Source organism: Eubalaena glacialis, chromosome 15 (genome assembly GCF_028564815.1).
Source record: "Eubalaena glacialis isolate mEubGla1 chromosome 15, mEubGla1.1.hap2.+ XY, whole genome shotgun sequence".
In the NCBI taxonomy this organism is placed as follows: domain Eukaryota; kingdom Metazoa; phylum Chordata; class Mammalia; order Artiodactyla; family Balaenidae; genus Eubalaena; species Eubalaena glacialis.
Window position 1 is genome coordinate 24,021,167 of NC_083730.1, and position 15,133 is coordinate 24,036,299.

Sequence of the window (15,133 nt, forward strand, 5' to 3'; positions counted from 1 at the left end):
GCTGAAGGAAAATCATAGGAAAAAGCAGAGGGACAAGAGTGCAGATGTTTTGTCTAGAGCAGGTTTATGGTAGAGAGGGGTAGGAATAACAGCATTAGATCTGTATTAGAAAGAAAACTATAGTGAGAGCATGGAGAAGAGCTTTGCAAAGCGGAACAGAAAACCAGTCAGGAGACAGTGGTCAGAAGAGTGACAGGGCCTAGATTAGGGGCACGGGCAATGGAAACAAAAGGGGAACCAGTAAGACGTTTCTAGGTAGAACAGACTAGATTTTTTAGTCAACTAAGTATAAGGAGTAAAAACGAGAGAGTCAAAAGATGGCCTATTTCCTAGATAGGTTAACTGAATATAAAGAAAGAAGAAAAGATTTAAAAGAGGTTAAGTAACAAATTCAGCTTTAAATATGCTGAGTTTGAAGAGCTCATTAGAGAAGTTAAGGCTACTTGAAAGTCTCCAACACACAGGTATTAGATAAAATCACTGTAATAGAACAAGCCATCCCACAGCGATGGGGTAACGGGAGGCAGGAAGTCAGCAAAAGGGACAGAGGTTTGTTCTTATATCTACCTATTTTGTGTTTTGTCTCTAGCCTTGCTGTTAAACATAAGCTGTCACCTGAAGTTGACCATAGGTCTAAAAGCAACTCCATGGACTACAAAGCCAAAATAATTAAAATACTCTCTAAAATTAAAAAGGCTGAGTACTGACCTGAGAGGCTCTCACGGAAATTCAAAAACTTTAGTTAATGAATGTTGACATTTTTTTATTTCTCGGATGTCTGTTTACTTTTGGATTATTGACTACACTATGTGAAACAAACATGTATATTTTCTAGAAGTTATAGATACTTTGGTCAAGGATCAAATATGGGAATATTTGAGAAAGTGCTTAAGTTTAACAAGAAAAAAAAAAGCCTGGCCTGGTGAAGTATCACTAGAAAGAAATTCTAATCATAGGCTTACAAGCTGGGGCAGGGGGCAGGGGTTGGTGCACAGGATTAGTTCAACTGCCTGCAGTACAAGTTACAGCCTAGATTGAGTTTTGTCAAAATAAGTGCAATTGGAGGAGAACCTCCAAGAGCATAAAGAATTATATGTGCAGGTATTAATTATTATAAAGATATGAGATGGGAATAACACAAAGAAACAAAAAGAACTTTTTTTTTGTGGTAACTTTTAAGATGAACTACAGGGACAAATTTAGAGATGTGCTTCTTGTTTACCCATTGGGATTAGATTTAAATGTCATACTGGTACACCAATTTCACCTTAAATAATCTTATTTAAAAATTAACATTTTTCTGAATGAATAAATTAAAGGTTGTTAAAAGAAGAATCAACAAAGTCCTCTAGTTGACATCTGTTTTTTGTCTGCCAGCATATAATTCCCCTTCTATAACAGTACTCTGATTTCCCAAGGAGAATCTCCCCATCTGTACAGGTGGGACAATCCCAATCCTAACCAGAGCTACCTCTTAGGTACATTAGCTGTTTCAAAGATGGGAGAGGACCCAAGTCAGGCTAATAACACAGCTCCAGGACTTTTGTTGGAACTACAGAGCAGGGGAAAACAAAAAGCTCTTTGCTGGGCTTGAACTTGAAGCTGAGAATAGTTAGTCTGGAACCTACCTGAGACTTAAACTAGCAGAAAGGAAAGCAAAGCCGAGATAGAATCCTGATGATACTGACTTCTTGTGACCCTGGATCCAGCACTCTGAGGCCAGCTCTGATTCCAGACGAAGCCAATGAATTCCCTTTTTACTTAACTTGATAGAATCCTGATGATACTGGCTTCTTGTGACGCTGGATCCAGCACTCTTGAGGCCAGCTCTGATTCCAGACGAAGCCAATGAATTCCCTTTTTACTTAACTTGACTGCTACATATTTCCCAGTACATAACTGAACAAAAATTGAGTTAATCAAGGACCTACGGTATAGCACAGGGAACTATACTCAATATTCTGTAATAACCTATAAGGGAAAAAAAAATCTGAAAAAGAATATACATATATTATCTATATATCTACATCCATATATACATATCTGAATCACTGTGCTGCACACCTGAAACTAACACATTGTAAACGAACTATATACTTCAATTTTTTAAAAACTGAGTTAATATTCTCAGAAACAGCAGCAATATAATACAAACCACATATATAAACAATGGAACCAACCCGTAATCTTGTCAATAATACAGATAACGAGTTACTTTAAAATAGCAGTTGCCAAACTCTCTGGTCTCCAGTCCACTTACCTACATTCTTAATTATTGAGAATTCCAAATAGCCTTTGTTTATATGAGTTACATCTATTAATATTTACCATATCACAAATTAAAACAAATGTTTGTTTACTCAAATTAATTTAAAATAATAAACCCATTACATATTAATAAATTTTATGAAAAATAACTATTTTCTAAAACAAACAAAAAAGTCAGTATTCAGAGGCCTCCCTGGTGGCGCAGTGGTTAAGAATCCGCCTGCCAATGCAGGGGTCACGGGTTCGAGCCCTGGTCTGGGAAGATCCCACATGCCGCGGAGCAACTAAGCCCGTGCACTACAACTACTGAGCCTGTGCTCTAGAGCCCGTGAGCCACAACTACTGAGCCCACGTGCCACAACTACTGAAGCCCGCGTGCCTAGAGCCCGTGCTCCGCAACAAGAGAAGCCACCGCAATGAGAAGCCCGCGCACCGCAACGAAGAGTAGCCCCCACCCGCTGCAACTAGAGAAAGCCCGGGCGCAGCAGCAAAGACCCAACGCAGCCAAAAACAAAATAAATAAAAATTTTTAAAAAGTCAGTATTCAGAGTGACGTTGTTTTCCATTTTTGCAAATTTCTTTAATGTCCAGCTGGATTCTCATATCTGCTTCTGCGTTCAATCTATTGTGATATGTTGTTTTGGTTAACGCTTATGAAGAAAATATGCCTCACACAGATAACTGTGTGAGAAAAGAGAAGAATATTTTAATGGCCGTTTTAGATAATGATGGATATTCATCTTTTATTCAACACCAAAATGCAACAAATGGCAATTCCTAAAGGTTAGTTGCAATGTGGAATCTGAAACTGTATCAGTGAACTTCTTGGCTCTGCTATATAAAAATCCATTGGTCCATATTGTGCTTTGACTGGATCTCCTACCCATGCATGATTTGTAACATCATACATTGGTCATCTGGAAAAACACTGGTTCAATGATTTATACGGACCTTCCTAATGTTGATACATTTCCTTACACAATGTATTTTTAAAAATCACATTCCGGGCTTCCCTGGTGGCGCAGTGGTTGAGAGTCTGCCTGCTAATGCAGGGGACACGGGTTCGAGCCCTGGTCTGGGAAGATCCCACATGCCGCGGAGCAACTGGGCCCGTGAGCCACAATTACTGAGCCTGCGCGTCTGGAGCCTGTGCTCCACAACGGGAGAGGCCGCGACAGTGAGAGGCCCGCGCACCGCGATGAAGAGTGGCCCCCGCCTGCCGCAACTGGAGAAAGCCCTTGCACAGAAACGAAGACCCAACACAGCCAAAAATAAATAAATAAAATTAAAAAAAAAAAAAAAAAATCACATTCCTAAATCTCATCACCAATCTCATCAGAAAAATCTTTAAGTACTGGGAAGCTGGCAAGCCCATGGTGGTAGATACAAGTTTTCCAAATATCTAATTTTCACTTGAAAGATCATATTTTTATCATTGGCAGCAAATAGTTATTTTCCTTGAGTGGCAGGCTCCCATCACTTATTTTCAAGGAAATGCCTGCCAAATATCCAAGTCTAAGTAACTACAGTTTACCTATCAGTCATTCTTTTAAGTAAAAATAAAAAAGCAGATAGTTTAGCGTGCAGCTCAATCACACAAGTGCTTTTCCTAGAGATGAACCTAGAGATGTACGCTGATGTGCAGAAGAACTTTATGCACACTTCCATTTAATCACACCGAATACTGAAAAGACATGCACTCCAGGGTAGATATTTTAAAAATTAAAACTTTTTACTGCTTCACCAAGGATATTAAGTGAAACTGGCATTTTTTCAAATGCTTAAAGTGTGTTTGGTGCCACTGCCTTGACTCAAGCTAAGGTGCCAGGAGTTTACCCACCACTGCTTCCCTACCATCAGTGCAAATGTCAACACAGTAAAAGGGCACATAATGTCTCAATTTTATTATGGGAATAATTTTGATTTCATGAACCCCTAGAAGATAAGGGTCATGGGGACCCCGAAGAGTCTGTGGACCACACTTTGGAAAATACCATTTTAAAAGATTCGTGAAGTAGGGTGAATTTTAATAACTGATAACTGAAAAATACATTTCATAAAACCTTCTAAATGAAGGAGACTATCAAGTCATCTAGCTTATTCTTTCAAAAGGGGCTGTATCAGACTTCCCCCTGCAGTAGGCCCAGGCCTACTAAGTATATATTGAGTGGGGCCCTACCTTTAAAAAGCACCCTGGGAGTCTGAGGTGTTGTCAGTTTTACAAAGCACTGACGTAGTCTATGCTAGTCCACATGCTTCACTTTACGAATTACCAAAAAGATAGTGAAACAAATTGCAACGTCAAGAATTTATGAAACTAATTTAAAAGATTAATTACATAGAAGTTATGCCATTTTTCTTACTATTAGCCAGCTGCTTAATTTCAACATCTATACACATAAAATTCTTCCTTCAACTAGTTTTAGTAGGAGACCTCTATGACACAGATGCACCTAGTGTGCTTATGTACAGTAATCCTTTCACCAGATGATTCAATGATTGGCCACATACTGATATCAAATGCTCCAGAATTCACTAGTGAATACCGCTGACAAATAACCTTAATCCAGTCTTACGTTTAGAAATACATTTTGACTTGAAAAAGACCTGAATTACATACATTCATCTACATTAAGATACAAAAATCATACCTTACTACATACCAAAAACAAAATATTCAGTAGAAGTCCTTTTTTTGACATCATAAATAAGATTTGCATTCTAAACATGCAGATTGGGGTTTGATGAACCCCAATGAATTTTAAGTAAATTACTCCAGTGCACCAATGATTGCAAAGTAAAGCTCGTACTGTATCAAAACAAATGAAGCAATAAAGATAAGCACACTAAAATATCCAAAGGCTTTAAAATCAAGAGGTCTTTTTTTTTAACAATACAGATTCCCATGCCTCCTCCACTCCATTCTCACCCTGAATCTGTGTGTTTTGGGATGGGACAAAGAATATTTTATTCTATTTTTTTTAAATAGCTCTTCCAGAGACGCAGATGCAACTACTTGTAGACCAGCACTTAACGAACTACTTCAAGTAATATATTGATAAATGGAGAACTGAACATGCCCCCCCAGATGAGCTCTAAAGAACAGCGAACTAGTTGGGCTTGTTGAGCAACTGTCTCACAGTGTGTAAGTTAACCTCTGATAGTAAAACCTAAATCAATGCAACTTGCTTCTCACGAACCAGCGAAGTGACCAGTTAATTGACGCCTAGAAAATGTGATGGTTTCCAAGCAGATTAACCTCTAGGAAGATCAAATTCCCACTGGGAATTTAGATGCAAAGTTTGGCACCTAAACAAAGTCATTAGTCTTTAAAAGGAGCCCAAGTAAGCATTTTAGAATATGTCAAAGTATCAACTTCTTATTTAGGAAAGCAATGATGAACCAACTTCTCATCAGGGGAGATACACCTTCCTATAACTTGCCACCAGACAATTCAAATTAATTGAAAAATGAAGAAAGAGATTCAAAGAGGAGAGAGACAGACAGAGGGACAGATTTGGAAGCAAAACGAATGTGGCAATACCTTCAAGGAACCCGTTAAGTCGAAAGTGAGATAATTATATCACGCATATGTATATCACTGTATTAAAGAATGTAAAGCTGACACAAAGGAAACAATTAAAAAAAGAAAAAAAAAAAAAAAAAAGAAGTTAGAGGACCCTAACAGCTCAACCATTTCGGAACTCTGATCTGGCTGCACCCCAAGCCATTTGAGTCACAATTTCTGGAGGTGGGTTCCAGCCATCGATATTTTGTAAAGCTCCCCAAGAGATTTCAAAATGTAGCCGAGGTTGAGAACCACTGCCCTAAACCTTGGGAGTGAAAAAGCAATAAAAAGATAACCCCATACAGTTACAAGTTTTCCAAATGTCAAACAATTCTCATTTAAAATGTAAATAATGAAGTACAGTCTTTAAGCTTAAAGGTCTTTACAATTATCACTAACTTTAAATTAAGATGTAAAAATAGGCACTCTTTACAATCTCTAGTAGCTATCTGACCTATAATCTGCAGTAGTAAATAATCAAGACTTAAATTATAAGATTCTGATGACCTATCATCTTAGTTTTACATAAGTACTACCCTAGTTTTTATCCACTGTCATGGTTAAAACAAATTTTCCTGGATGCCAAGTACACCACGTAATAGTGTCAAGGTGACACAACCTAAAATATCTTGTTCCTGAGAAACTGGAATTTAGCCACATTTCCTATCACCAAAATTACACATATTAGGATGAGAAAAAAAATCCAAAAATTCTAAATCTAACTCATTATTAAGCATATGTTTTGGCATATTATGATGCTAATAGTACCATACTAAAAGTTGCTCAAATGAATAATATCTAGACATTTTTGTCAACTGTTTGAATTCTCTTTTTAAAACAATTGAATCTTCATCAACTGTGGAACAAAAAACCCAAAATTTGATAATTTAACAGTGGTATTAAATTCTGTGTTATGCTGAGCTAACTCCTTTAACTTTAGTGTAGAAAATAATGATATCAATCAAACTCATTTCAGTCAAGTTAGTTTTATACATGATTGTCACCTCATCTTTAATCATCACTGAAACAAAACAAAAATTTCTGCCTAACTACACTATCTTCTAGGAGAAAAAAAGGAAATCCAAACATGTACAACGAGCAGGGAAATGGCTAACATGTTTAAAGAACGATTCACTCTAAAATCACTGAATAAAAAAATGAAAAAAAAGTTAGGCATAAGCTAGAAGGCGACACAACAGGACTGAAATAAGTAAAGCTTAATAAACATAAGAAAAATAATGTATGTTCTCACCAAAATAGACAAAATTTTAGATGAGACTAAATATGCATTTTAAATGTAATGAGTGAGGCAGATCCTGTAGGGTTAACTGCCCTAGTAGAGGCCTCAGCAATTCACAGCTCAATTAGAATACTGTCTACTGATGTTACTATAACACCGGCTCAATCAGAAAAAACAGCTTCCAAGCCAGAGAGCTGGAGTGTGACTGGACAGCATAAATTAGTTTAATACTTGCTCTTTAATTTGGGGGGAAAAATCTGAAGGGGAATGCAGAAAAATGAATTCACACACAAATGGTGAAACAGCTCAACTAAAATGTAGCTTAAGAAAGTGAAGTATAGGTTTTTAGAAATAAGATTTGCTGCTTCCTAGCACAAGTAGAAATGCTTCGAGCAGCAAAGACATCGGAAAAGGTCAATGATGCATACAAAACTTACTCCGAAAAATTTCAAAGTGACTTTCTCAGCACAAGTTTTCATTAAATCTGAAACGGGTTTTCAGTTTTTTCTACGCTCAAGATATACAACGAAGAAACTCAGCTAAACACAGAAGTTTCTACTTAGGCACTCCCACTTCAAAAATAAAAAAATTAAGATGCAATACCTCCTTAAAGCAACCTCACCCAAAAACCTGGAAAGCAAAGAAAAAGTCACTTCTATTAATAGACTCACAAAATGTTATATAAATTTTCTCTAGAACAACTCTTAGTTTTAATTCCAACAACTTATACCTACATAATTCATCACCACCCTTAGACTAAAGATACTCCAAATTTTAAACGCTTGGCCTACCTGTATTACACTTGTACTGTAACAAACTCAAAATCATAACATTACTGGAGAAACACTGTAACTAAAAAATCATATTTTAAGATGTTAATTGTATCAATCGTTTACAACTTGAAATGTCACGTACTAACCATATCAGAACTTTCCAAAAGAGAAAATAAATCCTTAGCAGAAAAAGCAAAATTGCACATTAGAACTCCCCAGGCTATATTTCAGCTGAAATATAGTCTAAGTACAACTTAGCAAAGACAATTTATGAAAACTACAATAATAACTATTCAAGTGCAACGTTCTAAATCTAATTACTTTAACATCCGAACAATCAAACTGCTACTGGGACTAAAAGGATGCTAATTCTTGCAAAACTCAAATGTTGTTAAAAATCAGCCAAGACAACATGCTTTTAGAAAGTCAATTCAGACTAATTAAAATGATTCCCCATTATCTTATATTTATTATTCCTAAATAACTGGCAGTTTCACCTTAAACTACAGTCCAAAAACTAAAGGCGTTAAGAAACTAAATTCAAAATAAACTATTTGAAAATACGCAAATACATATATTTTTAATTTTACTAAGGTTTTCGGGGGGGGAATAACTATCAATTTTCAATAGGGTTTTTTTTAAACCTATTACCCCCCCCCCAAAAAAAACCGTTTAAGTTAACAAAACACACCAATTTCTTTGAAAATCTTTTAAAATCTAGCTTAAGAAATCGTAACAGCAGTTTGGGGCATGTGATGGAGCCACCGCCCTACACACCCCACACCAATTTCACGCTCAGTACTTGTAGTCCTAGCAATAAGATAAACTATGTCTTTTATTTTTCATTAGGAGTGCGGGGGGCGGGTGTCAGTTAGCTGCTAAGAATGTTTCCTGCATACCGCCATCACCCACAATACTCAAAAAGTAAGTAAACAAACCAAAGCCAGAAACATAACTGGAATGACTCAACCAGGAAGAGAAAATAAGGGACAAAGAGAAAACAAAAATTTGCTTGAGAAAAGAAATTAAGACAAACCATTTACAACTTTCATTTAGACCTGAGGCAGTACACTCCGACCCGACTCGCTCGGCCAGGAGGGACACTGAAACTACTCAGAACAACAAAGAGCAGCGGCGGCCGCTGCAGGAGTCCCAGTCCGAGTTCAACTTGATTCCGCGACAAACTGCGAAGGGAGTTCGGGGCCGGAGGACCGACCCCGGAGACCGACGGACGCGAGGCACCAGGGCTCGGTCCGACCCGCGCCGGGGCCGCCGGCCCGTCAGGCGGCCGCGCTGGTTATCCCGGCCGGCCCGCCGGCCTCCCGCGCGCCCCACGCCGCCGCCGCCGCCGCCACCGCCGGGAGCCCGCCCCGGGGCGGGGAAGCCGCGGGCGGGGTGCGCGGGCCCGGTCGGGAGAAGGGGAGGGGACATGGCGCGTTACCTGGGCTCGGGCGACGGCGAGGGGCGTCCGCTCTCCCGCGGCGGCTCGTCCGCGGGCGCGCGGCCCGTCGTTCCCCCGGCGGCCCGGAGCGCTCCTCGGCCCCGCGCCGAGGCGTCCGGGCCAGGCCGCCCCTCCTCGGCGCCGCGCCGCTGCCCGCGCGGGCCGGGCCGCCTCGAGCTCCCGGGCCGCCCCGCGGCAGGGGGCCCCTCTCGCGGGGCGCCCGGCTCCCCTCACCCGCTCCCGCCCCCTGGGCGGCCGTGAAGCCGAGGGGAGGGCAGGAAGGGCCTCCAGAGGAGAGCGGGCGGCCGCGAACGCGGGCTCCGCCACCCGAGCCGCTCCGTTACCGCAGCGGCGACGACGACCAGGGCCGTGTTGTTGCTGCCAACTTGTCGAGAGGACACTGAGCATGCGCGCGCAGAGACCACATCCGGGTAATTTCAGGGTTTGGCTCTTTTCCCCCGCAGCTTTCCTTTCTCTTGGCTGCCCCCGCCTCCAGCCGGAGTGACTAGGGTCGTTCTGCGCAGGCGCCCGCGGGGCAGCACAGTCGGTGAGGAGCCCCGAGTCCCAGCCTGGGATCGCCCTGGCCGAGGGCGCTTCCCGCAAAGGTGGGGGGAAAGGCTGCTTGGAGGGAGTGGTCATCAGACAAATGAGCGTCCCTTTGCCAAAAAGTACCCAAGCAGCGCGGGAGCACTCGGCGTGTAGTGGGTGTCCAGTAAGTTTATAAATAGCGATCAAGCGGGCCTCGTTTATGAGGACCAGCGTGGGCACAAAAATTAGACTTCAACAGCTTGCTCTGGGGAGAAGGTAGTTGTAGCGGTTTAGTACTTTGGAAAGAGGCTAGGATGACTGCAGCCCTGGGTCACTAGATCCAAAGGTGTTTAAACTCTCGAGATGCCTTGTTAGGTTGAAAAGGTGCGCAGGCCAATCATAGAACCATAGATTTGAGAGCCTGGACAGGTGTTACGAAAAGTCAGTGGTTCCTGTTGGAAGAGATTTAGTCAGACCTCGGAGTTGTAAGGGACTTTCAAGGTCCTACAAGACACCTGTTAACTAGGTTACCTGCTGGGTAGGGAAAGGTGTAAACTCTGCTCTTGACTTTATACTTATTTTATTTGAAAATTTTACAGGATGAATGCATTTATTTGATATTCTAAAAGTTTCAGAAAACACATACTAATTACATATATATTTTTTCACCAACCAGGAAATATTTCTGTTGGGGTCCCACCAAGACTTATTACTATCGGAAGGCTCTAAAGTCATGTCTTAAGTCTTGTCGCCCAGAAACTGTCTATTCCCCCACCTATGTTTTACACCCAGTTCCCTAATCCCATGCTGTCCTCTCTTTCACAGCTTGGGCTCTTTCCTCTTCTGCACGACAGCCTCTAAAACTGTCGTCTTCAAACTGGTGTTCCCTGGGGTTTATGAAGACTTCCCAAGACTAGTTTTAAGGGAATTCATTTCCAGATGCCTCACTGCAATGTGTACTATAGTCTAAAATTTCTCAGCTTGGGACTTCCCTGGCCGTCCAGTGGTTAACACTCCATGCTCCCAATGCAGGGGGCACGGGTTCGATCCCTGGTGGGGGAACTAAGATCCCGCATGCCACATGCGGGCAAAGATTTAGAAAAAAAAAAAAAAAAAAATTGCTCAGCTTGAGAAAGCACCTGAAGACACAGCATCCCCTTTCAAAACTGTTCTACTCCCACCATCCAACCAAAGTAAAAACTCTCACCCATTACTAAGGCGCATTGATCCAAGATGTAAAATACCTCCAGGACAATTAAGAGGAACAAGTCAGAAATTGGTGTCTGTGCTGAGAAAGTGAATGACTCAAAGCGAATGGTTATAAGTTATCTTGCAAGTTAGGTGGTTTTCAGTTATTTGCTATCAACAAAATTGAAGGAAAACCTAACTATGTGATTTGATAATAGATCAACATGTGATTCTTGGCAGTATACCTCAGAAGGAGTTAAAAGAATTGAGTAACATTGCTATATCTGAACTTCTTCCATTGCTATCTCTAGCAATTATCTATACACATGCATCTTGTCACCTTTGCCGTACTCTGTTGGCCAGAAGCAAATCACAAGTCCCACCGCCACTCAGGGGAAGGAGACCACACAGGACATGAACACCTGGAGGCGGGATCATATGGGGCCACATTAGAGTCTCTATTTATTTATTCAAAGGACAATTCCTATAAGCTCAACCTCCTCAGAATTTCTTCAGTTTCCGTTGCCTCCTTGTTTAAGGGAAACCTGCCTTTCCACTGGGGCACTGCTTCCCCTCCCCCTCTCAAGTAGTAGGTCCTGTGTTTTCAACCATGAGCCTCATAGACTGGGCCTGGAGGTGAGGTAGGCCTCCTGCTTGCTCCTCCACAATGCTTCCAGACCATCCCTCTCTCTCCTCCCCATTAACCTGCAGCTTTAAATCTTGTCATTCAGTATCCCTCATCATTGCTCTCATTTCCCTTCATTTTTTCATCATTTGCTCTTGTCAGTCACTCCAATACCATTTCAGTCTTAATCCTAAGCGGTTATAATATATACCCGATGATCATCCCCATTCCCTGCCCTCTCAGTTCCTTGACGTCTCCTCCAAGGATCTTGTCCTACCCTAACTCAGCCACTTATTCCCTTGGCATAATCACGGGAGCCTCATCAAACTCAATAACTTCTTCACAATTTCAAACACCTCACACTCTGAACACCCCCTCCTATTTCCATATTTCCCTGTAGTACTCGAACTCCAACAACTCTGCAATCCACTTTTCCTCTCTCCCATCCTTACCCAGCTTACACTCCTGGCCAGTCATTACAATCACTCCCTGGCACATACTCTCAACCCCATTTCCTCTTCCCCCTTTGCCGTGCTTACTGGGCAAAACCACAATCCTGATTCAAGCCATCTCTCCATCTACTTCACATCAGCCCCCGTGCATCTGAATGTGGCTAAAGAAAAACACAATCACGCTGACTAGTTTCACTTTAATTTCATCACCTGGAACTTCAAGTGGGTCCTTAGTGCTGCCCAGGAATTCTACTTCCCTCCTCCATTCTTCTGGATGTCATACCTCTCTGTCCTCCAACCTGTACCTCCTTCCCTCTCATCCTCGTTTTTGATTCATAACCTTGTTTCCTATTCCAGTGAGAAAGTTGAAGCAATGAGACGAAAACTTACACAGAATCTCGCCATCTCATCTACCCATACCCACATACCAGCATCTGTAACCTCTTCTCCACCTTCCCTTCCATTACGTAGGTGAATTTTCCATGCTGCTAGCTAAAGCCAGTCCCTCTGCTAAGGCAATAGACCCCAATATCATCTTGCCTAATCAAGGGTGTCACCATCACTCCACCAATTATCCTCCCTCTATCTTATCAATGTTTCCCTCTCTACTGGGTGATTCCCATAAACTTTTATAAGCAGCTGTTATTTCTCCAGTCCTACAAAATCTTCTCTTTGACCCACTTCCACTGGCAGTAACTGCCCCATTTCTCTGCTTCCTTTGCAACAAAACTCCTAAAAGAGTTTTCTGTGCTGTCTCTAGTTCTTCTCCCATTCTAGAGCAACAGAATACATACCATATGATACAATTAATATAAAGTTGAAAAACATGCCAAATATGATGTATATGTTAAGACTACATACATAGGTAATAGAATCATAACAACACACATGAGATTACGTATGTGGCATATTTTAGGTCTTCAGCTGAGAGGGTCTCCCACCCTCTCTTAAACCCACTCCATTCATGCTTTCATCCTTATCACTTTGTCAAAACTGTTCTTGTCAAGGTCAACAATGAACTTCACATTGCCTAAGTCCAATGACCTATTCTCAATTATCATCTTAAATTGACCTCTTTGTAACAACTGATACAGCTAACCACTTGATTCACCTTTTTTTTTTAAACTACACCCTCTTGGTTTTCCTCCTCATCACTTCATCAGATCCCTCATTCCCTTACTTCTTTCTTCTTTGTTGATTCCATCTCTTCTCCCAGACCTTGTAATGGCTCAGGGCTCATTCCTTGGATTTCTTCTCTTTTCTATCTCAACTCACATTTCATTGGTGATCTAATCAAGCCTCCTGACTTTCAGTACCATCTAAGATACATGAGATCATCATATATGATGACAACTCCCAAATTTATATCTTCAGCTCAGACCTCTCATTTGAATTCCAGATTATGATACCCAGCAGCCTACTGCACATCTCCTCCCTCAAATCTGTTCAGCTCAACAACCTCCCTGTCTCAGTTGATGACAAGTCCATCCTTCAAGTTTCTCAGATCAAAAGCCCTGGAGTCATGCTGGACTTCCCTCTTTCTTATTCATCCCATGTCTAGTCCAGAGTCAGAATATCCCTCACCACCTCCACTGCTGCCCCTGGTCTGTTCCACCATCATCTCATGCTTGGGTTAGTCTTCTAAAAGCTCTCCTGCTTTCATGCTTGCCCCTTAGAGTCTGTTCTCAACATAACGGCCAGAGTGATCCTCCTAAAATATAAGTCAGATCGTATCATTCCTCTGCTTAAATCCCTGCAATGGCTGCTCATTTCACTCAGAGTAAAAGTCTATATCCTTAAAATAGTCTACAGGGTTCTATGAGACCTACACCATCACCACACTTCTGATCATTACCTCTCTAATCGCATCTCCTGTTACTCTTCTCCTGGATGACTCTGCTGTAGACTTACTGACCTCCTAGCTGACCTTAGAAGACACCAGCCAGGTTCCCAAGGTAGGACCTTTGCATTAGCTGTTTCCTCTGCCTAGCACACGTTTCCCCAGATATCTGCATTGCTAATTCCCTCACTTACTTTAGTCAAATGTCATCTTCTCAGTGAGGCCCACCCTGACCTTTTTGAAATCACAACCTATTCTGAACCCTCATTCTGCACCCCAGATCACCCTTACCCTGCTCTATCTTTTCCCATAGCTCTCTTCTTCTAACATACTGTCTTATTTACTTATGTTTTATGCTTAGTGCTTATTGTCTATCATCTCCCCCTAGAATGAAAGCTCCACAAGAGCAGAGATTTATCTGTAGTGTTTACTAAGTTATCCCAAGTGCCTAGAGTTCCTATTGACATATAGGAGGTCTTCAATAAATATTTGTTGAATGAATGAACAAGGTGTTTCATGCTTCTGTCCATACAAGTGGAAATGAGAAATAGAGTTCACTCTGAACCCTATTTTATTCTGGCAAAAATATTCTACACTTTAATGGTTGATCAAAATTCATAGTATGTAATTTAGATAAATTAGATATTCAAAATTGAACCAAAAGAATAACAAAATTATATTGGTAATACAATCGAGATAAATGTTTTAAACTTAGAGACTCAAAGTTTTTTTTTTTTAATTTTTATAGGGAAATAAAATAGGCTGATCAATAAAAGACTTTCCAGCCTAAAATATTACATTAAAATATTCCGGGGCAAGTGGAATGGAAATATAAGATAAAGAGATAAAGAATGATGTTAAACTTCTTTTAAAGAAATGCTTGTTTATATATTTTTTAAATGGATGATAGATGCATCATGATATTTAGATTCCCTTGGATACACTTAAAGAATGATGTAACAATCTTATTTTTAAATGCCAGTACCTATAATATGCCAAAAATAACAAACTTTGCCATTATTTAAACTTAAGATGAAACATTTTACATATGACCTTTAAAAATACAAGAAGAAACATAGTTTGTCAAATTTCTTTTAGGAAGTAAGCAAGAAATTTTGAAGACCACAGCCCCCAAAGGATCTAAGCTACCACCTTTCCTGAGACCTCCCTGGGTGAAACGTCTCAATTCCCAGATCTGTCTCTGTCCTGG

The 15,133-nt window shown here is 40.9% G+C and overlaps 1 protein-coding gene across 4 annotated transcripts in view; it reads right to left on the reverse strand.

Annotated features, from left to right (window-relative positions):
• Positions 1–9,405, reverse strand: part of SMAD4 (SMAD family member 4) — a 53,256-nt gene extending 43,851 nt beyond the window's left edge. For 2 of the 4 annotated variants that reach the window (XM_061170414.1, XM_061170416.1), the window contains exon 1: positions 9,291–9,404. The gene's annotated coding sequence lies outside the window, so the exon portion shown is untranslated. Of the gene's footprint in view, positions 1–8,885; positions 9,016–9,290 lie in introns of those variants that run through there. The other 2 variants (XM_061170415.1, XM_061170417.1) reach the window with 2 other exon arrangements.
• Positions 9,406–15,133: the final 5,728 nt, after the last annotated feature.